Here is a 26,960-nt window from a genome sequence, read left to right as displayed (position 1 = left end):
AGTTGTAGATTACATCGTTCGTGTCGCGAAAGCGCTGATTGCGTAGAAGGTATGAGTTTCTTAACGTTTAAGAAGAAAAGGACAAGTTGTGTGAGAGAAACGGTGGTAAACGAAATCACGCCAGGAAACCAGACATTGTTTGTTGGAAATTCTCACACCTTCCCTGGATTCAACCGTCCAATTCCGCAACGTTACACGAGCTTGCAACTGCTCTTACCCTCTCTATTCGTATTTGCAAGTGTCGGTCCCCTCGAGAGTGCGTAAGGTGAACCATTCCATTTTACATGGTCTACGTACTTTTATTCTTCCGTTAATCCACTTACGGAAATTGACTTGTTGTAATCCCGCCGTAATAAAAAAAGAACACTTTGTTCCAGTTTTATTACAATCCGACTCTGTTTACAGCGATAAATTAAAATGCTAAAATGGTCCCGGACGTAACTCTATTTTGAAATTTTACCTAAAAAGGAATTAAAAATTCTTAATCGAGAACATTTCAAAAAACATTAAAGATTGTTATTTTTAATAGTTATATAATAAAACATTTGAAAATATGAATACTCTTCATACGATAATTGTTTTTGTATACAATTATTACTTATATATTATAATTGTGTTCGCTTGTTTACTTCGTCCTGATGAGAGGATCCTTTAATGAACACTCTTGCAGCGCGGACCGTCACCCGCATAATCATGGCCATTGATCGCGGTCGACGTGCTCTGGCTACCGGCAGCCTAGAAAGGATCATGTCCTTGGCATAAGGGCGTGCCATGAAAAACGACATACCTGTCACAACTCCGCTTACCTTAATCGATGGAGTTAGCGGCGTGTTACCGGTAACGCGCGTACAAAAGCGGCCTTTCCGGTATGCGACGATCAAACTGCTTCGATAGAACCGACGAGAGAGAGAAAGAGAGAGCGAGGGGGGGGGGGAGTGAAGCAGAGTACTGAGCGGAAAGAAAACGATAAAACGAAGTGTGAAAGAATAAGTCCGGAGGTTAGTAGCGGATATAGGCCTTACAACGGTGTGGAAAATAGAGCGGAAATAGAGCTCACTGGAAAAGTTTCATGGAGACGGGATTTCTTCGGGAACACAATGCTGAATTTACACTGTCGCGTGAAAAAGGTGGAACGAAGACGTTTCATTCGTTAGTTTTGACCTGTGGCGTTTACTCAACGTCTGCCTGGCTCCTTTGTACCCTGAAGGATCCGAGGGTATCCTTTACCCCGGATACGGATACAGGGGCTCTTTTTCTCGAGCGAGAAGCTGTGCATAGTTTTTCAACTGGTTCGATTTATTTTAACGAGAAACCGATGCACACGCGCGTAGCAAGAAAACAAACGAGGTTGTTATATTTAGATTGATTTCTCGAGTGAAAAATACAGAGTACGTGACAAATAAAATAAAACTAATTTTTTATAGAACGAATGCATTTTCTCAATTTATTGACAGATCATATTCTTAACGATGTTTGCAAATTGCAAGTTGTATGAGGTCCATTTTGATGCGTACATATAATATATTGCAGACATTGCATAAAATGAAGACAATGAAAAAAATATAAAGGGGCGTGTAAGAGTCAATGGTTCACAATTAAAATTTGAGTAAATAGAAATAAATATATTATAATGTAAGATATATAAGAAATAGAATTAGATACAAATTATACAAATTATTACTTAATTTTTTCAGTCCCAACCAACTGAAAAAATACATTAAAGTACAAAAAGATCCTCGACCACATATAATTAGAAACAACGTAGTGTATAAAATCATATGTAAAGATTGTGATGCATTATATGTTGGACAGACGGGCAGACAATTGAAAACAAGGATTTCTGAACACTGTAATCACATTCGTTGGAATACGTTTGCCCGGTCTATAATTACCGAACATAGATTGCAGATGGAACATGATTTCGATTGGGATAACATCCAAATTTTAGACGAAGAACCATGTTATAACAAACGATTAATTTCCGAGATGGTATACATCAAAAAACAAAAGAATAGCCTACACCTTCAGCCTGATACCGAAGGTCTATACATATAAATTGTGCATACCAATTATAAACAAAATTTGACTTTGTTTTTACCTTATGCTTAGTCTGTTATAATAAGTACCACTCAGATAACATTTGTCTGTCATAATGACTACACACAGTTAAATATTTCATTGTTTCGTTCCTTCATTAATTTAATTATCTGACTGGTACTATGCATTTATTTATTATAATGTTGATTCTCAATGTTGGACCGACGATTTTTCTACGAAAAGGTATCCAAGACCACATGGCGAGTGATTTTATTGAGATGAAGTTGTTGCTTGTTTTATTTGACAATTTTAAGTTTTCTTTATCTCCTTTCTCTAGAACATCGGAAATAAATTTCAACATTCGGTCTTTTAACTGATTGGCAACGATTTCACGGTGTTTTATACAAGCAGTCACTTGGTCTCATATTTTCGATTTGCTACTTATCTGAAGAGGGCACGATAAAGATGTCAAAACATGTAATAATTTGTATCTAATTCTATTTCTTATATCTTACTTTATAATATATGTATTTCTATTTACTCAAATTTTAATTGTGAACCATCGACTCTTACACATCCCTTTATATTTATATTTTTTTCATTATTTTAAATCTCAAGAGTCCTTTATTATTTATTTTCTAAAACGAAAACATAAATGGCTAATAAATTATTTTATCATACACATAATATTATTACACCGGATTTTTAACACCTATATTGTACAGAATAAATATCAATAATTCTTTAACTCACACATTGTCAGGCATTAATATTAAATGTGATATCATAGCCACAGTAGGTGCATAAATGATACCCGATCATCGAATCACTAGCATTGCCCGATCAGCGCAAGCTGTAACCACTCACAGTCGAATCATAAACCGTCGATAGTTGACAATTGCAGTGAAATACGTCAAATATAACGTCTCGACTTTTCCGATTTTGCTGTATTGCTGTCGAACACAAACAGTCCGACAGAAAAATATTTTCTTTGTACACATTCGCATGCGCATCTTTGTATGTGTTGTGTGTGTGTGCGTGTTCATAACACGACATACGCGCGAACGATCTTTGTCGTCTCGAAGGTGCGGCGTGCACGTCGTGCAAAAACATTTCTCTCCTCGGTTTGCTAGCGGGCATGTACGTGCAGAAGATCCCGGAGTTGCGGAGGTTACCGTTACAAAACGTTGAGGCTATTAAGCCATCAGCGACGAGATTTTACCCTGGTTTCTACGACCGCGACGACGACGACGACGACGATGACGACGACGACATTACCGTTCTTTCTACTACCGTTGACGTTCTGCTTAGACGACTGTAACTCCTACGTTTCGGCTCTCTCGTCTCCCTGATACTGTCACAGATGATTTATGACGTCGTCTTTTCTCAACATCAGAGTTACTATCAACAGGTTCGCAAAAGTATGATGGAGAATCAACTTATTGCTCTCTTGATAATGTCATTTTTCGTCGTTCAATACTCCTGGAGCGATAATTTCGCTAAAAAAGGCAAAAATACTGATGAAATTGATGTTTACTATAGAAATCCTGTAGTAGTATCAGAGTTGTGCTACGAGTGATTTCAACAAAACAAGAGAGAGAAAGTTAGGTATATATATTGTTTTTTTTATACATATATGCTATTTCATTCTAATTCACTCTCTAAATCTGAATCAGTGGATAATCACTAATATCAGTGCCAAGTATGCCACTGGTAATCAGTGAATTAAATACGAAAACCTAGCTAATCTTTATTATGTGATCTAACTCACCTTGTTTTAGTGCTTAAATTCAATGAATACGATATTGGAAAATTGAAATTAACGTGCAGATATCAGTATTTTAGTTATATAATGCTCAAACATTCTTCCTTTTTTAGTTGAACTTTACTGATTATCAGTGCCAAGTATGCCACTGGGTAATTAGTGACTATCCACTGATTCAGATTTAGAGAGTATACTATCTTACTCATTCTATCTTGCTAAAATTGATGATAATGACGGGCCAATCAAAAGTTGGTTATCTCGTGGCCAGACTCTGTTATAGTCTTTACATAAGAGACAACAGGGGCGTCGACTCAGAATTGTGCCAAGTGTGGAATAACGAATTGGAGAAGGGAGGTAAGGGCGGACGGACAACCAAAAAAAGAGCCTCGTGATTGCATGAAAACTGTTGCATATATATTTCTATTTTTTACATATATATTTGTTATATATTTTTTTCATACATAGTATGTATATTTTATATATATGTAATCATGTAGAACACACGCAAATGTGGAACTACGGATTTTGTTCCTGTGCTCATAAATTCATCTATTATAGCTTTTAAATTATGATTTTGTACAACATCTGAATGAATATGCGGAACAGCCATACTATTTAACAAAATTGGAAGCATCGTAGGATGTAGATAAGTTTTTAATCTTCTAAGAGCCGAAAAAAATCTTTCCGCAGTGCAGGATATTGCCGGGATTGTAAGCAGAAGTTTTATCATTTTTGTGTATTCTGATATAATTTCTCTCATGGCTACATCTTTTTTAAAAAAATTAATGATATGTTTTAAATTACAAATCTCTATTTTTTTGGCCTCCACTATATTATAAAACATCGTTCAATGTGCTCTTCTCAATTTGCTCTTATCAAAATCGGTTTTATATATTGTAATAATGCGATCAACGTTACTTTCGTTTCATCGAAGCGCTACATCTGGGCACTAGTGAAATACCGGTCGACGATCGTGAAAGAGGTAACTGCCGATCGAGTTGTAAACACGCAACTTTTCATATATAGTTTAATCAACTTTTATTTTTAATAAAATATTAAATAATAAATTATTTCGTCAAAAAATAATTTATACATTCTTCGGATTGTATAAAATATTTTTTGACGAAATAATTTATTATTTAATATTTTATGGAAAAATTTCGAGTGTGGAATACTCCATATCAACCACACTATAGTCGACGCCCATGTAAGACAATATATGTGTTTAATATTCCGACAAGAATTAAATAAGTAAAACATGGAGAAGAACTCTAGGTAATAAAAGTGTCGCCTATTAAACATTCTTATTACTAATCTATCGAGTCAGACATTTAAGATAACATCCAAATCAAAATAATGTGGATTTGTCACAACTACATAATGTCATAAACTGTCGTCGAAAATACGTCATTATTTTTGTGTTATTAACGGCATAAATGAATGACATTATTAACTGATTACTAATAACGTTATTAATACGTCGATTGATCATCTATCCAAAGTTAATATGTATGACGTTGTAAATAGGGTGGACAAATAAATGACGTTATTAATTGGTCAAAAAGTCGAAGTCATTATTACATCTTAAATAGATAACACGTGAATAATCTAAAATGACTAACTATAGACGTCAAAATGATGACAGCTTGCTACCTGGGAAATTAAAATTCACACAATATGGTTCCGATAAATAAATAATGCACGCGCGGAAATCAGGTTATTTTTGCAAATAATAAATTGGATATTTTAGTCTGAATCGAAAAACACATATTATTTAAAATAAAATTATAAATATAAAATACATAAAGCTCTACCATATGTGTAATTTTGTTTGTTTATGTACAATCTACTGCTGATATATCGCTGTCTCCAGAGCTACGTGTTCGTATGCGTTGTCGACGACGTGTGCGCCATTGCTCTTCTCTCCTCTCTATTCTTTATCTTTTTCTCTGACGATATTATCTGTTATTCAAAGAAGCTCGGAAGGATTTGTGCTGCTGACGGGGAAACATTTGAATTTTTGTCCATGTATAATCTCTGACATTTCTCTTCTTCGCTTTTTTCTCTTCCTAGATCTCTCTATCCTTGCTTCTTCTCGCAACGTGTGTTTTGGGTGGTTATCTATAAACCATGCTAAAACCAGCATTGGTTTTTTCGTTAGAAGCGTTGTCCTCTCTGACGTACGTAATTATTCATTGAGCGTTACTAAATTTTCTCTTAGGCAACCGTAGGAATACTCTAATTTCTATTTTTTATCTTATCGCTCTTTCGATTCGAAAGATATTGAAAATTTAATGAAACTTGAGTGACATACAGGAAATGGTCGTCGCTATTTTTTGATGTCATGAAGATTTCAGAAGAGCCATTTAATAAGTGCAATTTTTGTATTGTATCGAATTTTCTAAGATAATCCCTTAAGAAATAAAGGTTTTCCTTTTTTCGATGATGAAAGAGATGCACTTCTGTTTCGCGGAGAATTATTGTCTTGCAAGCCGATGCAAACTGCATTTCCCATGGTGCCATTGTCCGTCCGAACGTGGATTATTACTACTGTTTCTTTCAGCGCAGCCTGTAATAGCCTGGAAGCGAGCTTATGAGACGCTGAGTCACGAAACGTTTGTATTGAAGATTGCTCGAGAGATCTTAATGGATGGATTTTCTTAACGGATTTCTGAATGATATTCTCAGGATGGCGGGGTTTCCGTACCGGAAGTCAAAATGGAAAGAAAATAAGATTATTCACGTTTATCGATTTATGCTCCAGCTTTTTCCCGAATTATAGCTTCTCCAGAGAGAACTCGTTGAGGTAGAGTTCCGCCGCCATCGTTTCGGCATTATCGTAAGCCGTTAACAACGGCGATGCTCATATTCCGTCCGCCGTTACCGTCAGACCGCCTTTATCTCGGCGACAATTACTCATTGTTCGAGGTGACCTAGCAGGATACATTCAAAGTTTCATTCCACCGCGCCCTTCCGTCTTGCCGTTTCGGCCTTTGTCCTCAACGACGTGTATTGTGTGCTTGGCTGGCCACGCGTTGACCAGCGCCACTTACAGCTCCGAAAGAAACGACGCGCGCGCGAGCATATCGATACGGCGCGAAGGTGTCATCGCATTTGTCGCATTGCGGAAACTTTCACGGCCAATCGCGACGAGAGCTGCATGAGAAATTATCCTGAAATGTAGGGAACGGGAGCTTCCCCGGTAGACCGTCGAACGGAAGTCGAGCCTCTTGCGAGATCGGAAATTTGGTAACGAGCTTGCTCTCACAATCGAGCGGCATGGTTTTACTCTTGACGAGAGAATCCTCTTCCACGCGTAATTAATCAATTCCGCGGCATTTCCGATTCATTTGAATTTACGTCACGAAATTGAATTTACGCAAAAAATCTGGACGAACTTATTAGGCGTATTACAGTATCTTTTATCCTTTCTTATTTTGCCTTTCATCCCTTTTTATTTTTACTAGTTTAGCAATATTATTTCATACAATGCAACCAGACAAGAAAGAAGAAGGAACAGAACGTCTCGAGGCGATGAATTTCAGCAAGCAATTCCATATTTATATGCATATTTTTCTTAATATTAGTAAGTTATAGTACGTTATATCTCGTGTATACCGTCATGTATTTCTGTAACCAAGAAAGCATCCTGGCGTAATATATCTGGTTGCTTACATTTGTGTACGTGTACCATTATTTATTGTATAATTCGTTGTTGTCATGGTTAGTGTCCTCAAGTTAATGTATGATACGGTATACTGCATCGCGAGTTATTTGGCGAACAGAGGACTTGGTTTCCTCAGTTTATTCGTATCCTAAGTTGGTTAAATTACTTAGCCGCATAATAGCTAGCTTTCGTGGTTCAGTAATGTTTATCTTATTATTTAGTATTCCCGTTTTTCTTTTCCAAGCACACTTATTGTTGCTTGTTTATATAGTTAAACATTTACATAAAACTTCGGTTCAGTTTATAAAGGTGGATAACGAAATAACAATAGCCACTCTGTTTAATTAATAACATTTTATCGCAAGTTTTACTTTACGAGTCTTTAATTAATTATTTTTTTAGCTTTTTATTTGGCATATTATCCATTTTCTTAATTAATTTGTGCGCGCAACAGGCGAGATAATTTGCCAAGCAACAAAGCACCAATTTGTTTCTCCTGTTTGTGCTGAAACCACAATTAACACATTATTTTGAGAGACACTGCATGCAAATTGGCGAAATTGATTAAGGAAAATAAATAACGATTACAAACAACGGCCAATAATAATAATAATAATGCGAAGTAAACACTATATCGCGCATAGGGCGAGAAGTTTTTCTCGCTCGCGCGCGCGCATGCACACACACACACAAAATCTTTTACACGCAACTTCAAAATATCAATTTAATCAACGAGATTGAATTTACAGGGTGCTCGTGCCGTGAGCGAAACTTTTTACGAGTATGTGCGCTAACTGCCCCCGATTCTCCTCGCTTCCGACTTTACGTAACGCGTTATCAATTACACACACCATCGTTTACATAACGACACTGCTAACCAGAGCACTCGCGCGCCAACCAACACGCTTCCTTCCACTCTCTTTCTATCTTACTCGTTCCGCGAGCCAGTTAAATTACTTAGCCGCACAATAGCCCGAGCGTCGGTGCTTTGATGACGTTCGCCTGTGTAATCTCAATCCCATGATGGTGGGTGCGCGTGTCCTGAGACAATGGGGCCATCGTCTAGAGTCTAGACGGTCGTGTATTCGGATACTATACAGGTGTATTCAGGTGCATTGCTGTTGCTATTCGCGTGGGTACGTGAATACAAACACACAAGCAGAAACATATACGCGCGCGCGCATGATATCATGCTCGTCGTTAGACCGCGTTTACACGCCTAAGCTACCCCTTTGTGTATTGTAGGCGAAACAGGAGAGATGTATGGAAAAAGATTTCGCGAAAAGAAAGCGAGCGCGATAGGTAGGTAGGTATCCTTGAACCGTGTAATGGTGCTGAAAGCTCGCGTACGGAATGGGTCCATTTCTTCCCGCATCTTTTCAACTGCGACGATACTATTGCTGTGCGAATATTGTCCATTGTATTATTAACAATGAAAATAGACTTGTCACGCTTGCCATCTATATACTCATGACGATCCACCGACTGTCCACCGTAAAATTAATCTAACCACTCTTAACCCGAAGATTTCAATTTCTCTCCTTGATGGTCACCCTGCATCGGTGAAAGATAAACGTTTGGAAAGGCAACACGGCGATTAGTTCGAGCTATCATGTGGCACTATAATATCTTTATATATAAATTCATTAAATTGATATTCTCTACAGAGATATTTAGGGATATATTATTAGGCTCAGCTAATATTAGATGATATTTAGGAAGGAAATCGCTCGCTAAATCAGCTATATTACGAAAAATCTTGTTCTCGTGTTTCACCGAACTCTCACGATTAAATTCTCATCTGCTTGAAAATAAAAGTCACTTTTCCTCTGTCGTTTCTCAAAGCTTCTGATACCTGCTCTCTCCTCGCTCTTCGGATCTACGCTTCCAATTAACGCCTGACGTTGTGGACGGCGGCTTTTAGGTGGCCGCGTTCCGTTTTCCTCTCACGAGTTTGTCGGCAAATTACTTTTTAAGTGTCTCGCCGACATTACCGAACGTCAATGTCGCTTAATGACTGTTCGATTCGTTAGCATGTCCGTGAAACTACTGGGAAGGTCGTAAAGTGTCTGGGAGACTTTACAGAGGGTGTTCTATAAAGCGTCTGAGGGAAACCTTAAGGAGAATATTATGCCTTTGGAAATTGAAGACTCTAAATATATCAAACAATATGTTACTATCGTTTTTATTACAAAAATATTTAAATAAAATTAAAGATAAATTTTCTCTTTTTTGTAAATTCACTAATTTATCAAAAATAATGAATAAAGTAAATTTGTAAATTTTGAAGCGACTATGATACAAATGTTAATTGTACGTTTGCTCAGTTTCAAGCATTTATCACAGAAATAATCCACTTTTGTGCTTTACTCCTCTAGACTTTAATTAATTCTGCGTGATTGCGCGTCAAGGGCAAAGACTAAAGGGGGAGGCCGTCTTGGCAGTCATAAGCAGACTCTACTAATCCTCTTAAATGTGAAGGATGGCACCATCTTACTCCTCGAGACGACGTCTTCAAACACGCTGACTCGTTGGTGATAAAAAAAGTGCTCTTGGTCGGTCGTCTGGGTCATTGCTAGCACACTGACTCGTCGAATACTCATTCAATTACGTTGTAAAAGCAATTATCATGCCCTATTACTCTATATACAACGTGAGAAAATGAAAAATGGCGTCTTCAAATCGTTGTCAGTCGAGCCAGGCGAGCCAACGTCGCGTCGGTCGGTATAAACTGCGGTTTAATCGCGGATGCTGGAGTTCATTGCATCGCCGAAAGCGAAAGCAACTGCTTTAGTGAGCGTGGGACGGCTATACGATAATGCCGACGATGCATTCCCTATGATAACACGGTGCAGTAACTCTTTACTAAAGCTTGTATGCGTGATCACGAATGTGTGTCATGCTGTCTATATCATTATGAAAGTTCTTCTGGACTTCTCTTTGAATAAATATTTTTTGTCGTCTGCAGTATAATTGTCATCTAGTAGAGAAGAGACTTTGAACCAAGGTCAAATTTATTAAATGTTATAAGACGGGGCTGATTGATAAAAGATATTTCTTATTTCACATACATAAATGTACACAAGTGTCATCTTATGCGTGAAAATAGTATATGTTGCATAAAACGAATCTGTCGTAAAATCTAATTTATATTGTTTTTATAAATTAGAATAACACATAATAATAATGTAGAATAAATATATTGATTTAAGAGTTCCGTATTTGATTCTTTTCTATTATATAGAGTTTAAGGAAAAAATAAGAAATTATCATTTTCGAATTAATCTAAATATTATATATTTTCTTGTCTAAAATGAATACGATATTTTCCTTCTCTGAAAATTATCTTACTTTATGTCGAATAGAAAGATATATATATATAATTATTTCCAATGAATATATACTTTTACAATGAAAGATTATATAACGTATATTCAAATCATATAAATTGAAAAAAAATTAACCAAAACTATTAAATTTAATTTAACCTCGAGTACAGTTTGTAATGTAAATTGAGATATCATCTATATTTAAATAGTATTAATGTAATCTTCTTACGGACTCTCTCAAATTCAACAACAAAAAATCCAAAAAATCAGGGCGAATGAGAGTCAGCGTGATAGTTAATACGCAATCTTAAATCTTTATTCCAAAAAATAGTACGTTTCAGTTCACTTTGGAACCATCCTCAGCAATACAATTTCAAAATATCAATCTCTTCATGTCCAAGAAAAATCTATATTTAAATATCTTTTTATATAAAAAAATTAAGAGTGTTCCAGTTTTCTTCAAATTTAATTTTTCGAAACGATAATAGTTAAAATTAGTACTTTGATTAAATGAAGCAAATTCTATTTTAATTTTAATTAAATGAATCTGATTTTATCAGATTTTTTTAAAACAAAATCTGGTATAGAATGAAATTAATGAAATAGATAATAATTTGAAAAGATTATATTTTTAATTTATTTTAAAGAATCCACGATGCTAATTATTGGTCTGAAATATAATAATTATGGAGTTTTAATGATTTTCCACAAGCATTCTAGTTATTTCATATTTTATTGCCAGTGATGTATGCACGAAGTGGAAAATTACAATCGTGGTAGAATATTGAACATTAATAGCGTATAAATTACAAAATATTGGTTTTGTGAAATTGCTATTTATAACAGCATATTGTTACTAATTGCATATATATAATTAAATATGATAGGCTATAATAGAATATAATTGTCTTAAATAGAAAATATTTTTTTTTTAAACAAGAGAATTGTGAAAGAGAAGATGTAAAAGTTATATGTAAAAAATATATCAGAGTAAATTGAGGATTGTTATAACTTCGTAACACATTTTTGTAATCGATAGAATCTTATTTGTCATAGTGGATTGTTTTATAGAACATCTTTCAATATTAATCTAAAAATGCAAAATTACACAATATGCAGAAATAGATATACATTTTTAGAGTGTTTTTTTCAACAAGACAATTTTCTATGTTTGATCTTACTTTCCAATCAGCTTTCTAAAAAATTGTATAAGAGTCCAATGTCTAATCATCATCGGTCTATCGCATTAGAGCGTGCTGTCTGATAGCGGCGGAAAGTCAAACAGCTAGCGATACGGAGATTCGAAAGTTCCAACTGGCGCGGGCGGGCGGCTTCGCTTCGGCGCCGCGCGAAAAAAGACATTCGCCGACTTTCGCCGCGTAATCCCACCGTTATTCATAGCCGCGGCGGCATTATCCGAGTTCCTAAGTAGGATTACCGGAAGGGGTGCTAACCCACCTCCACCTTCTCCCAACCTCGCGTAGAATTGTAGAAAAAGCTCCGAAGGGAAACTTCTTAACTGCGTGATCCTACCCGGCGCGCAAAGCGCCTTCTTTCGTTCCCGAGTCCTCCCATTCTTGTTTCTCGCTTTGCGCGTTCTTCTCGGAGAGAATGGAGATATCCGTGAAACGTCACGGCGCATTGTAATATCCGCGGGAATCTCTCGCGTGCCATCTCTGCTGCTGGGCCATCTCATCAGCGAGGCGGAAATGAGAGAGATCGCGTGGGCGAGCGGCCGTTGTCACGCGAATGGGACGGCAATACGACAAGCGCGCTACTGCAATCTCGCTAGCGAAGAGATCGAAAGAATTAGCTTACTTCGTGCTGCGAGCGTGAATGGAGACGTCTCTCGAGAGTGCTTCGCCGCGAGTAAATGAGAGCGAACACAGTTAAGATCGGGATGAGAGCAGATGAGAGGCTGCAGCCACAGCACATATGCTCTTGTCATCTTATCATCTCACACGCTGGCACGCATGCATCCTCTGGAATAGTATTTCTTTCCGTTTTATCGTCACTGCAACATGCTCTTTCCACGTAAAAGCGTAAAACGTACATTGGTCGCTATTACCGACCGTGGAACAATTAAAACCATTCGACTGACGCGCGTCGGTCGTTATTTAACCGCTCGCCCGCGTTACATCGCCATAAAAATATCACGTCCGGCACGGAAGAGAGTTGCGAATTGCGTGCGGTGTAGCTTCGTATTGCCGCTTCGCGATACGGTCTAATCGCGTGGCGGATGTTCGTCAAAAGTGCCAGGCGACTACGCGCGTAACGACGCGAATATTTTGCGTTCATCGCGGAATGTGTGAGACGTATGACATGGCTCCGAACTAACCTGCCGCAAACTTGACGTATTGTTTGTCACGCGTGCGGCAAGCCGTTGACGTTAACGCGTTACTATTAATGTAGGGAGTAATTAGAACAGTTTGTCGAACCGCGCGCGGTGTAACTTTGCGGCCGTATTTTACGACGGAAGTGTCGCGCGCGGATGTCGTAAATGTCGTTAACGTGGCGCGACTAATAAACATAATGCACCATTGCTATTCGATGTAACGTGCAAGTTGTTTATCACGAGAAAATATGCCGCACCGTTTATAACATGCAGTCGAGTTGATTAATTAACCAAACTTATATGTAGTTTATAATTGACTATTAACTTGTAAATCGTTACAAGACGTTATCTCGATTGGTCGTCGATTGGGACCTCTCTCATATGTCTCGTCTATATATTATGATGAAGTCGTACGGGAAAATAGCTATAGAAAAAAAAGTATACGATGTTCGTTGATAAATGAAAAAAATATTGTGCCGGAAGTCAGAAATATGTTGCTTATTAGCCATTCGCAGCGATATTGTGATTGAGCAATGGATTGCATCTAACGGTAAAAACCTGGTCCTGGTACATCTGACAACTCTTATCGTACATCATTTAATATTACAGTCTTGCAATTAACAACGGTGCTGCAGGATGAATGACAGAGTAATTTGGAAAACGATTAATTTATATATCATCCAAATCTTTTGTGTCTGATATAAATTATCTTTATTACCCGGACAACATCTGCCTTCGAATGATCCCTATCAAAATATAATCAAAATTCAAGTAAAATCAACGTCTATTTGCAATTATTCATTTATCTGTTCTGAAATATATGTGGCAAGAGAGAGAGAGAGAGAGAGAGAGAGAGAGAGAGAGAGAGAGAGAGTCATGTGCAAATGTTACTACATGTTGTTTCCAAGATAAACGAATTTCGACTTATTCCTTCGAATTGCGCGTGCGATGACGTAGAAGAGAAGCAATTTGGCTTCACGTTGTATTGCTATTATAATACTTTGTTACGCGAGTTCTCGCGTATTAAGACGCCGTCGCGCGAGCTCGCGCAAAATCGTGAACGGTTGTAAGAAGGTCGCGATCTAGATCTTGACTTTTGCTAAACCAGTTTGCGAGGCCATGGAGCCGCTCGTTGCAAACACGCTCGAGGCTACTGACCCTTCGTGCTCGCAAACGCGCCACGAGACCTCGCGGTACGCGCGCTGCACCTACAAGAGATGGTGGAGTCTCGACTTTCCGACCGACAGAAACCATCTTTTTCTCCTGGATTCTTTCTTTTATTAAAAAGGAAAAGAAAAATATTAAAGGAAAAAGAGCATGCTGCATACGGTATTGCAAAAAGACTTTAACATGCAAATATTAAATCCTGTTATATAAGTATGTTGCATTATAGACTTAAATTTGATAAAGTAACAAATTAATTATAATTGGTAATAAGAATTACAGTAGTTATTAATGCTGAAATATTAACAAATTATTAATTATTAAAATAATTAACAAATTAAATAATGTTCGTAAAGATGGATGATACAAATAATTTAAACATGCAGAGGTTTCGACTCCTAATTCGAGTCCTCTTCAATGCGATGAAAAACAGATCAACATAATCAATTGAATGACTCTTGGTAGTCGAATTATATAAAACCCAAAAATTTAAACACCCAAAAAAAATATTCTACCATTTAGCGGTTCCGTGTTAATGTCAGAGGATTTTCCATTTATATATGACCTCAAGAGGATATTCTACAAAATAAAGGAATTTTGTATAACCGTAAAGTACTGGATTTAGGATTGCAATCCTCTCAATACTAGAAGAATGTCTTACATGTACTGACATGCACGCGTACTATGGTACCACGTAAATGACAAACTTCTTCTAACAAATAAGCGTGCCGCTGGTATTTTGTATATCCTCTTATTTGAAAAGGCTATTTGAGTTATTTTAACAGAATTTTTTATAGAGGAATTTATTTCTGATCATAGCTCATGTGTCCTCATTTTTATAGATGTTTACATGTCATAAATACACGCACCTGATTAATGTAAGATTTTTTGTTTAGAGGAAACACTAAAGAGAAATTCCCCACTTATCGGCAGAATATTTTTTTTTGGGTGAAGACATTGCATTAGAAGTAGTCCGGAATTAGTAGATAGGAAGAAGGATCAGAAATTGAGAAGATGACAATTCTTGCGAATGAATCGATAAAAAATGTTTGCATTTTGTGGCACATGTCAAAATAGAAATTGTATGTGTACATATATATATATATTTTTTTTTGTATATTATTGTCTGTATGAATTTCAAATCGGATAGTAAGTCCGACTTGAGATTTATGTAGTCAGTAAATAATAATGCCCTTTCGGGCTTCTTCGGGCTTGTTATTTTGTTATTTATATGATTGCAATCAATGTAAAACTAAATTGTAAAACTATAGAGATTGTTTACCATGTACCCGCGAATTTGGCCTCATCATCAAGAGTTCTAAATGGGGAGCGTCACGTGGGGACATGTCGCTAGATTAAGTAATGCGTGTCTCGTTGCTGCACGGTCGGTATTGACTGAATTGACAGTCTTCCGCTTGCATGCGTGCGGTCCGTCGGTGCGCATCACTCGAAAGAGCAAGAGAGAAAGAGAAAGAGAAAGAGAGATTCGGAAAATGAGTGTGTTACAATGGCGTCGATAACGGAGATGTCATCTGTCCGAACAAACTGACGTTAGTTGACCCTAGAAAAATTTCAAGTACGCAACGCACGACCCGTTACTTTGCGGACGGACGTCCTCATTGATTGAAATAGATGGATTGTCATACACACGCACGCTGGCGATGCCAACTAGTTCATTGATAATATGTCTACATTAAATACACCGTATACGTCCTACGATCGATATTACATGTCGCATTGTATGTATTAAAATTAATTTATCCATGTAACGTCGATAATATAGCCCGATATTATCGGTGCAATTATCGGAAATTTACCCTGCTGAAATACACTGTAATTTTCATCCAAAACTCTCGACAGAATAATAAACTTTCTTTATTTTTGTTTAATATTTGGAAACTACTATTAAAGATTCGGGTTTATGAATATTTCTATTATGGGGGTCTAAGCAATCTCGATACACTATATAGATCCGGTTGAGCAGCGATGAACCTACGATGCGGCTGTTATGTTTTGACGTCGCATCGTGGCAATCGACTGAATTTGCCTCCATCCTGCTCCCGCGCTCACCAAACCTCTCAGGCTCTCAGGTCGATGACTATTAAATCTTTTTTTAAAACCTTTTTTAAAGCCAAGATCCTGCAAGTCGTGGGATTGGATGCTCCCACGAAGAGAGAACGGTACGCGATTAGAAGGCATTTTGACATCGTGTGTTTCTCATCCTTGTATCTTGACAGGAGAGTTGCTATTACCCCTCGCTCCAAGATGAGGGTCATGGCTGGTCGACCTTTCTTGCCTCTTTCCCTTCTTCTTCTTTTCCTTTTTCTTCTTCTTCTCTTCTCTTCTCCTCTTTCCTCTTCTTCATTCCCACTCTATTATCTGCCAAAAGCGGCGTACGCTAGACGTAAAAGTTTCGTTCTCAATCTCACGAACCGTTCTCGCAGTCGTGTGGATGTTGAAGAACGGATGAGGAGACGAGGAGACGAGGAGGTGAAGAGAATATAGGCAAACGGGCGGTAGAAGGGTATGCGGGAATCGAGTACGGAACTCTGTGCGCAAACACGACGATTGTATTACATCGAACGTTCCATTTCAACGAGCCATCAGGCATGCATACGAAACCTTTTTAACTTTATACAGCGCACGTTCTTTTTCGATCACGACGATCGTTTCTACAAAGTTTTTTTTATCGAGGTCAGTAGTTTTCGAGAATAATTGCTGAGCATCGCAAATTTGTTAATAATTTGAAGATGAAGAAAATGGCATCAAATTGTTTGAGAATATAACATTTTTTAATAATATATTGATTCTGCAATAATTTGTGTGTGAGAGTTATGTTTGGGATAATCCACATAGTTATTAATTCGTGAATAAATTAAATTTTATGGTGAAGGTAATTTCATCACATCAGTGCAGTCATATCATTGGTTAATCGACATTTCCGGTGGTCGATTTACATACGAGGAATTCAGAATTCATTACTGTAACATATTCAAATAGGAACATAGTTACATACTTCATCTCATAAAATATTAAGTTCGCATGATTAATGTTCCTAGTTTTATAGTTATAGTATATCTATCATTGCATTTTTAGCTCGGAACCGTTTACTTATATATGATACACATATTAAGTGGCTGCTATTCATCTTCAAATTTTCATGAACTTGCTTTATGTACGTGTACATTACGTTATACATATATTAAACTTCAATTTTTTTAAGGGAATATCAGTTACTATTGAAGTGTAATAAAAATGTTATTGTATTGATTGCGTAATATTTTTATAGAATTTGTCATAACAATTGTTTACATTAGTGTTGAAGTGATCGAGAACATCGATTAAAAAATAGGACTATTCCGTCAATTTCAACTTTAAAGTGATATATAAATTCGCAGAAAAATATCTTACATATTTATATTGCAAAAATAACTGATTGATTACTGAACATAGTGCAACCTTTTGTAAACATAAAAATTTACATACAACAGAGAAAAACATAACTATCTAATCCTATATGGAAAAGAATACAAATGTTTAATTAAAATGTAGCGCAAGCTGCTCAATCATGTCGGGCGACATTTGGCGCCAGATTGTGTGCAAAAATTTGTTAATTCTATTCGGTTGGCAAGAATTCGTTAATTGGAGTATCCCAACTTGCTTCCTAATAGAATTAAATAGGAAGTTCTCGGTTCCTTTCGGTAGAGCAAAGATGCTCTCCTTATATTACGGTGCAGCATCTGGCATCGTCATTTATTGTGCTTTTGTTCGGCGATATTACAACTGATAGCTTTAGGAATTCAAATACCAAAGCGTGAAAGTGCATAGTGATTAAACCATGCATTTGTACCTGTTTTTGTACCGATGAATAGTTTGACTATATTATGTGCGAAATGAATTTGTTTCGTAATTCTCTCGATTTGCTAGCGAAGACTAAAACTTGAAAAAATTAAAATAAAACCAAGTGAAAAATAAATATATTATACATTTGGACTGGCAGTGATTTGAACTAGTTAAAACGAAATTAACTTATAAGGATAATTTCGAACCATTACATTAGTAATAAGTTGTGTTACGGTATCGTAGAATGACATTTTTGTTTTTTTTTTACTTATAGATCGGAGTAAGCCGATATTCTATGGAGATGCACTCACTGTACGTGATCGTGAGGTAAGCGACAATTTTCAGACGTATGCGTTGAATAAATCATAGATATAATTAGATATTAAACGTCTAGTCGGTCTTTTATAAATAGTACATCTATCTATCGAGAAGCGTACCAGTGATCGAGACTAATTGATATGTTCGTGAAATATGTCGCCATGCAAACAGCTTTAATGAGTAATCGGTCGGATGGACCGTCGATGCACCATCGGTGTTATTAGAACGGAATGCGACATATCGATCCCTGAATGTACGCTCAAATCCGTGCATTTCCGTTCGGTCTGCGAATTCTCGTGGCATGCCTTCGACATGTGGAGCGTGAAGATGCCAGCGGCATCACGCAAGTACGCGGTTTGTAGCGATTGAAATTAGCTGACCATCATGTTTAGGACGACTAAACGTCTTATGAGATATTTGGCCATATATACTTTTCATGTTACGTGTCATCTATGTCATAATTTCCTTATGGTATATATTAGAAATAAAAGGAAACGCTACAAATGCTTCGCGTAATCTATTTATAGTAACATGACAATGAATGGCAATTTTACTTTAAAATAAGATAAACGAAATTTTGATTGGATTTTAAAAAATTATTATATTTTCTGTTATTTCCTGCTTAATATATTATTAGAATAATTTTTATATTCGAAAATAAATATATGTGTAAGCTAATAGGTGTACGATAATAAACCAATATATCGGTGCAGATATTCGAAACTTGGAAATATCGGTAAACAGCGAATATTGGCAAACTAATAGAATCACCATAATTACAACTAATTGAATATGCGCTAGATCTTCAATATTTAACACTTTTTAATCATAAAAAATTTTGCATAGTTTTAATATAAAATATCAATTTATGATTAATCGGTTTAATGAAACCAAAGCATAAAAGAAGAATTCGATCCTTATGTCTTTTACATAAATCTTTTATATAAATCTCCTTTCATTTCGTATATAAATTTTTAAAGATAATTTAGAATAATGAAGGAATGCTTTTTTCGCATGCGAAAGAATGCATTTATACAATTATGCATTATTACAAATCGACACACACAAAAGGCAGAGTTCCCTAATTAATGAGAATCCCAGTAGTATGCATTTCAATAATAATTATATTATGAGATTTTATCGAATTTTTTTATCGAACCCATTTCATATCTACGTGATTATCGTGATTATTCTTTGAATTTCATGTTAAATTAAACGAATGCCACGAGTAATTTAAATGTGCATTATTGAATAAGATATCAAGATAATTTTAAACAAGATAATTGACTGAAATAGATTTTTGAACGTTGTACCTTTAACAAATTGAGACTGACGTTCTTCAGTTGACAGTTCTTTAATTGATTTAAAATGTTTATAACTGTTGTAACTGTCATTGCAATATTCAATTTGCTTTTTTGAAATATTGTCTGGTTTACCACGATTTTGTTACCGCGTAACAATTTGCCATACTTTTATCTATTTATATTGATTGACTTTGCGAAAAATGTCCACTTGAACTGCCCAGTAAATTCATACATTGAATAAATGGCCTTTTTCCCGATAAACAGTAAATACAAATCAATCTCTTGCGATGTCGAAAGTTCTATATTATGCCTGACAAAAAATACATGCGTGTATTTGTTTTTAATTACGCGAGTGTCAAAATTTGATTAATTTGTATCGCAACTTTATATTACGTGAAATCATATAATTTATTTTTATGAAAGTTGTTACTTCAATTTAAAAAAATGCTATGTATTATTACGCCACTTAAATTTTCAATCTTATATACAGACTTATGTATATATGCGTTTACAAAAAAATTAAATTAAAAAAATGATAGCCGTGGCAGTACTTAAACTGACAAGTTTCTGCATGTACGAAAGTGTTATATTTAACTCTAAAACACATTTCAGTGGTTTTGAAAAGAAGTTATTTTATTTAAATGTTACTCTTGCACTACGCTTATACCCGTATGTGCTTGTACTGTATATTGCTGTGCTTGCATACGAGTTTGCGATTTAACTTCAGAGTATTCTATACTATTGGCAACTTTGTGATAGGCCAATAGTAATGAAGCATCTGGCATATAATCAATGTAAATTAAAACCACATCAAAGCAACAATACAAAGTGTTTTATTTGTAGTTATAAACGAGAAAATAGCGATGTAAAAAGGGAAAAATAAAAAGAACGAAAGATAGAAACATATTTATCATAGTGATGAGTGTGCGTTGAGAGAGTGATATTTTTTTCTGAATTTTATGAAAGTGTCCCCAATTTTATTTGCAAATTTTTTTCTGCGGCAAATAACCGTCATTAAAAGTGTCCTTGCTCAAAATGCAAATTGTGACGAAAGCACTGACATTTATTTATAATACGTATTCTTTTAATAGATGTAGCAATAAAAGGCGCCATTTGGACTCGCTATTTAAAATGTTGTACCGCGAATCGAGCAATATAAATTGCTCCACGTGAAAAATCTCGAAAATAACACAACGCGTATACGAGCGATGAACGTAAATGGTATGAATCGTTTTCTCGAAAAAAGAGCGGGGTTGCGATGAAAGTCGACGAATTTGGTAATTTTCGCAAATCGCTGCGCGCGAAAATCAGAAACAGATGCAAAGTAGGCAATTAACTGCGAGGAGATCGCACGGAGGAAATCACGCCCGCACATGATTGGCTCTCGAAAGGTAAACGATCTCTGCCTCGGTCCTTCTTGCCGCGCTGGCGTTGTGCATTCGGGTAAATTGCATTTCGATCGACCCAGTTTTTATTTCAATTTGTCGTGAATTTATGTGCGAATTATCGGAGAAAAAACGCGGTGGAATCGAGTGAGAGAGAGAGAGAGAGAGAGAGAGAGAGAGAGAGAGAGAGAGAGAGAGAGAGAGAGAGGTGGTGGTGACTCATAAGGAAGGAGAGGGAAAAAGAAAAGAGAGACGGAGGGAGAACCGAAAGAGGTGCGGGAAGGTGGCACGATTTACTCGCGTCGTTTCTCGGCACCCTCTCGCTAACTACGATTCAATTTGCATTTCATCCAATAAATCGTGCCTCTCTTCGCGCTTTTCCCGACACGCACAAACACATATACACACCCTCACCCTCACCCACACACACGCGGCTACGTGTTTTCCCGGGAATTCTTCATCTCTTTACCTCACAACGGCGAATGTTGCGCAAATTCGCTTAATATGACTTTGGTTCTCCCTTCGATAACGAGCATTCTTCTCACGTTCCGTTTTCCCCTTTTCTCTTTTTTCTCCGAGATGTCTCCAAAATGATGAAATTATTTTTTGTTTATGGATAACTATAAAGGTGCTCGACAACATGCTCGTTTACGATAAGAAACACGAGATTTCTTGACACACACACACACGAGCTTGTACATTTTATTTATCAGATTCGATACGTTGTTAGATATCGCGTGTATCAACGAAGCCTTCGCTCGCGATAAGGAGCATGACATGTTTACACGCAAGAGAAGGGGTGCGTGTTTTAATTGCTATCAACTTGAACAGATAGACGTTCGAAAATTGTGTTGAAGTATTTATACTCATAAAAAATTCAAAAATAAAATTCAAGTAATTTTTAGACGTGACTGCAAATAGAAAAGAAAAATCCTGTAAGATTCTTTTTCTAGCTGGGTCATACGTAAGTTCTGAGTTGTTCTGAGACATGACATTATGTGAAGCGATACCGTATCAAAGTAAGCCTGATTAAACTTATGTATTAAACATAAAGTTACATGATTAAAAATGTACGTAAGGTACATTTTTCTGAGATGTATATATACACAGATCTGAGGTGACAATTGTATATAAATAAATTATATTTAAATAAATAATTAAATAACATTATTAGAATATTATAGGTACTAGGTATATGCTTTTACTTAGGTACATGCTTGAGTATGCTATTATAAATATCGCGATATTTCGATCTTTGTCCGTGTATGATATTTTTCAGAATATGGGAACCTCTTAAACGGCGTACAAATAGTCGACGGTCATTCTTCGCGTGACACGAGCATGCTAATACTTCACCGACTTTCTAAGCAACCGACCGGTTCTCCCCTGCACGCTCGACTATATTGCAATCGTAATCCTTTTCCTCCGTGCGTGCGACACGGAAGAAGATCCACGCCGATAAAAACCGCCCGTTGTGTCGACCGCTGCAACAAATGCATCTACCGGTCGATTTGGCCCTCGCGAAAATTTTGTGGTTTACATTTAGGTATAGCGTAACGATAACGATGTTACGTCATAGGCGCGTTTAGATATAAATTATAATTGCGTATCTAAAGGTCGTACACTGAACAAATTACTTTGTTCCAAAGTAATAGAATTTGATTAGATTCGAAAATCAATCAATGCGTGGAAGTCGTAATCTTAAGTAATAGTTACATTGAAATAACTGGATTCCATGTGGCGTTAATTGGTCCGTGATGCGGAATAGCACGCGAGGCAAAATCTGCATTAATATTTCTCGCAAATATTTTTACCAGGCAGATCCCGCGTGGATTAAAATTACCGAGCAGTCCAGAAATTTGTCATAAATTCGTTGCTAAAAGCCGTCGTGTATAAAACGGCCAAGGAAATAGCGGGAGGTAAAAAGTATCGCGCCAAACGGTCACGTCCCGTGCCCACTCTCACAAAACCCGCGAGCGAAAAGGGCGGAGATAGCTGCGGTCATCATACACGCACCGGGAATATTTCGTCGACGTGCAAGCCACAATCTAGATTACCGGACGGGTCCGGGCGGGTAGTACGCCTGGGAAAATGCTGGACGCTGAAATAGGCAATTTTTCTCTTCCATCACGGCGTCGCAGCCTCCCCCCCCCCCCCTCTCGGCTTCTCTCTGCCCTCTTTCAACGCGGCGATATGAATTTTCGCATGCGTCGAATCGAAAATTGTTTCTGCCTCCAGCGCATCTCCTACGCGAACTAGGAAATGTTTTTTACCACTCTGACAAAAACGATCGTTTTCTCTGATCCATATATACATGTGCTTTCGTGCCGGCACGCACGTATGTGTCATACGTGCTCGAGTTTCTCTTTCTCTCTCTCTCTCTCTCTCTCTCTGTCCTCTTTTTATTTTTACTCTTCATCGTCGTAAATCCGAAGAGTACATTTTATATCTCGCGACGCGTCTACTCCAAGCGGATTTTTTTCGGGCAAATAGACGCGCTGAAAAAACGAACGGATATACGCGCCGTGTGTCTACCGTGCGTGATTCTCGGGCTTATTGCAAAACTTCGCGTTTGGTTTGGCTCGCGGCTTGTATGCACCGCGTGCGTGCGCGCGAAGATAACGGGATACGAATCATTACGATGCTGGCGGAATCGTGGTTTCTGATTCTTCTGTCTCTTTTCTGTTTTCTTCAATAATGCGATTTTCTTTTTCTTCTTCCTACGTCTTCGACTGTAAACTCAATCACGTTTCTACAGTTTTCTTTTATTTAGGTTAATAGAATATTTGACAAAGCAAATTTGTTAAGTATTCAAGTTTTTACTTCTGACAAGAACGAGTAATGAATCCTTGATTGCCAATGCAAATTAAAGAATAAACTCTCTTTAAACAGTTTATGTGTTTGCAGTTATATTTTTTTAACTTTCTTATTGGGGCAAAATGGGATTTTTTCATCCATGGAACTATTTCGGCCAATGATAACGTTTATGATTTTAAACAACGCAAATTTAGCGTTTGAAAATCGTACTTACGCTTTTAAGAAGCAGGCGTGTTGAATGTATAAACATAGTTGTAAGCATGTCATCGTAAAGAGAAATTGTTTCCTGCAGTTGAAGCTTTTATGATTGATCGTAAATACATAATCATTTCTATGGTTATTTTAATAGTGAAATCTTTATATTATTAAACTCGTAACTTTTGTACACGAGCGAATTTCATAATAAAAATTATATTGAGTGTTCATTAGAGTTTTTTCCCCAATGATAGTATAAAAATTACTTCTGATAATCGTGAATTACTTGTCTTCTTACATTGTTTATTTTTTTGAAAATCCTCCTTAATGGTCGGAATAATCCTATATGATTTTGGTGTACATTTTGCATCAGTTTAGATTTAGATTTTTCTCTGTTGTACATTAATTTGTATGTATTCACAAATTGTTATATTATGTTCAGTAAAATAAATCAGTTAAGTGTTTGAAATGTAATTGGATATGTAATTGGAGACATTCTTCTAAAAATTTTCACATCACTTTAAAGTTGAAATTGATAAGGTTGAAATAGCCTTATCCTATTCTATACTCTTTTCTATATAATATAAGAAAAATCATACATGATAAAATAGCAACAGAGAAGTGAAGAAAAGTGAAAAGTAATAATTTTCGTTGATATAAATTTTATTTTCCTCAAGGGGGCCACCCACGACTCTCATCTCTTTATTCATAGGAAGCACACAATTGGTTCTTTTTTCCCATCCAGTCCTACCCCTTAACTCCTAATTTTAGCATAACAACGGTCGGTGATGTCACCACAGAGAATTTCTACTGCTTCTTAACGGTGCCGGCTTCGAGAGACGATCACACCCTTGTCGCGGGACATCAATTTTTCTGAGAAAAATTGCATTTTACATTTTTACCTTTTTGTGGACATTTTACGACATGTGAATTTAAATAATAACAGTTTGGTAAAAACCCAAAAATACGTAAGCTTTGTATCTACGTTATTATAGTTTTACAATATTAAATTAAGATAGACCGATGAGATAAACATGCGTGAGTGAAATACGCCATTTTTTATCAAAGCGGTTCTTTGTATCTAATATTTCTTGTAAATATTTTAAAGATTGTTCACACGAAATAATACATTTTTTATAGTTTTATTAATTTTTAATTATATGGGAGAAACAATTTCGTAATCCCTTCAACTCCTCTTAATTTTACGATTAGATCGTAAAATAAAGTGGTTGAACAAATAATAATTGTTATTTTAACAACAAATCTTATGTTAATGTATAATTAATTTTTCAGTATATTGCTATTATTGAAAATACTTAATATTTTTACATGATATCCGTAATACATTTACTAGCATTAGTATTTTACTAATTGCTAATTATTAGACTATATGAGTAGCGAACCGTTCAATCATAATTTACAATATTATCTATGATTTCTTGTATTTTTGCTAGTTTTGCAGAATATCCTGTTCTCTATATATGTACATCGTGTTTCTCTCTGCTTCGAAGAGCATTTTCCGCTACGCGCTTCTTATCTTGTGTTCCAGTTCAGTTGTTTTGAATTCTTGCAACGTCTTTGCTTTACAATACTTTCCGCTACTCGAAGTAATAATAAAATGCCGAGTGTGGTTAGTAAAATTATTAGGTATTATTGAGATAATTAAGTCAAGATGTTCAATTAATATCTAATAACAAACCGTAAAAAATGTTATTCTTTACGATTTTCCCTTATAAGTTTAAATAATTAATATTATTTTTTTTAAAAAGTTAATATAAATTATTATCTTAATCAAGAACTAATGTATATTGGTTAGAAAAAAAGCTGTTTAGTCTATTTCATCATTTTAAGCAATCTCGTCTTCTTTAATCATATCGAAGAAAGGGCGCGTGCGCTAAGAGCTCTGTTAATCGATTCACAAATGAATTTATCGGATGTCGAATCAGCGTAACGTCAATGTTATTTAAAGGAAACGCAATCGTCTTGAAACGATGCAGACGCGACGATGTAACGGCGATGTTATGTCAGGCGCTTATCCCGAGAACAATGAAGTTTACGCGATGCTGAGTGCCGTTATCTTATAACGACGCGAAGGATTAAGTTTCAAGCATCAACGGAGCTTGCACCCTGGCTGCTGATTATGGTGCTTCGAAGCATATCCGTGTTGGAACGCTCGTTGTATTCACCGGTCCAGCTTTTGAAAATTCTGTTCATGCTTATTGTTAGTTAGTTTCTGACGCAACACTTGCGATAACACTATCCCTATACAAGTTCGTGCAAATGAATTTGTACTTATTAATTATTTTCTCATTGTTCTCGTGTCACAATTGATACTCGATTAAGGAGGAATCAGGCCAGGATTAAAATCGATTATTTATATTTATATTTATATTTATATACGGAAATATACATATAATATACGGTACGTGGAATCGAAAAATCTGAACTTAAGCGTTAGATTTAAATTCAAAAGATATATATTTCACATTTGTGTATGTGTGTATGTGAGCGTAGGGGAGAGTGGTGTCGGTTGAAACAGAGGGTCAATTGTAACATTGACCGCAATAGATGTATCTATTGACGAAAGGCTGAACTGCATGCACGGTTGCATACCGTTAACAGACATAAGTCATTGATGAAAAATTGAGTGGCCATTCGCAAGTGCAAACGTAGCAGCACCTATTTTTGTTAAATTAAGGAATTTAGATTGTAAACTTTGTTACCCGCCATTATTTTAGTGCAACTCGTTCCACAACAATTTGTAATACGACGATACTGTGTGATATGAATATATGAATATC

At 36.3% G+C, this 26,960-nt stretch overlaps 1 long non-coding RNA gene across 1 annotated transcript in view; it reads left to right on the top strand.

The window, feature by feature from the left end:
• The window catches only part of LOC108761608 (uncharacterized), a 158,190-nt gene that overhangs the window by 101,504 nt on the left and 29,726 nt on the right, over positions 1–26,960 (top strand). Inside the window, exon 3 of the long non-coding RNA XR_001940130.1 lies at positions 18,415–18,467. This is a non-coding gene — a long non-coding RNA (uncharacterized LOC108761608). The remainder of the gene's footprint in view (positions 1–18,414; positions 18,468–26,960) is intronic.

Source organism: Trachymyrmex cornetzi, unplaced genomic scaffold, assembly GCF_001594075.2.
Source record: "Trachymyrmex cornetzi isolate Tcor2-1 unplaced genomic scaffold, Tcor1.1 scaffold257, whole genome shotgun sequence".
Taxonomy (NCBI): Eukaryota; Metazoa; Arthropoda; class Insecta; order Hymenoptera; family Formicidae; genus Trachymyrmex; species Trachymyrmex cornetzi.
Note: the sequence above shows the minus strand (reverse complement) of the source record. Positions and strands in the feature narration are given on the sequence as shown.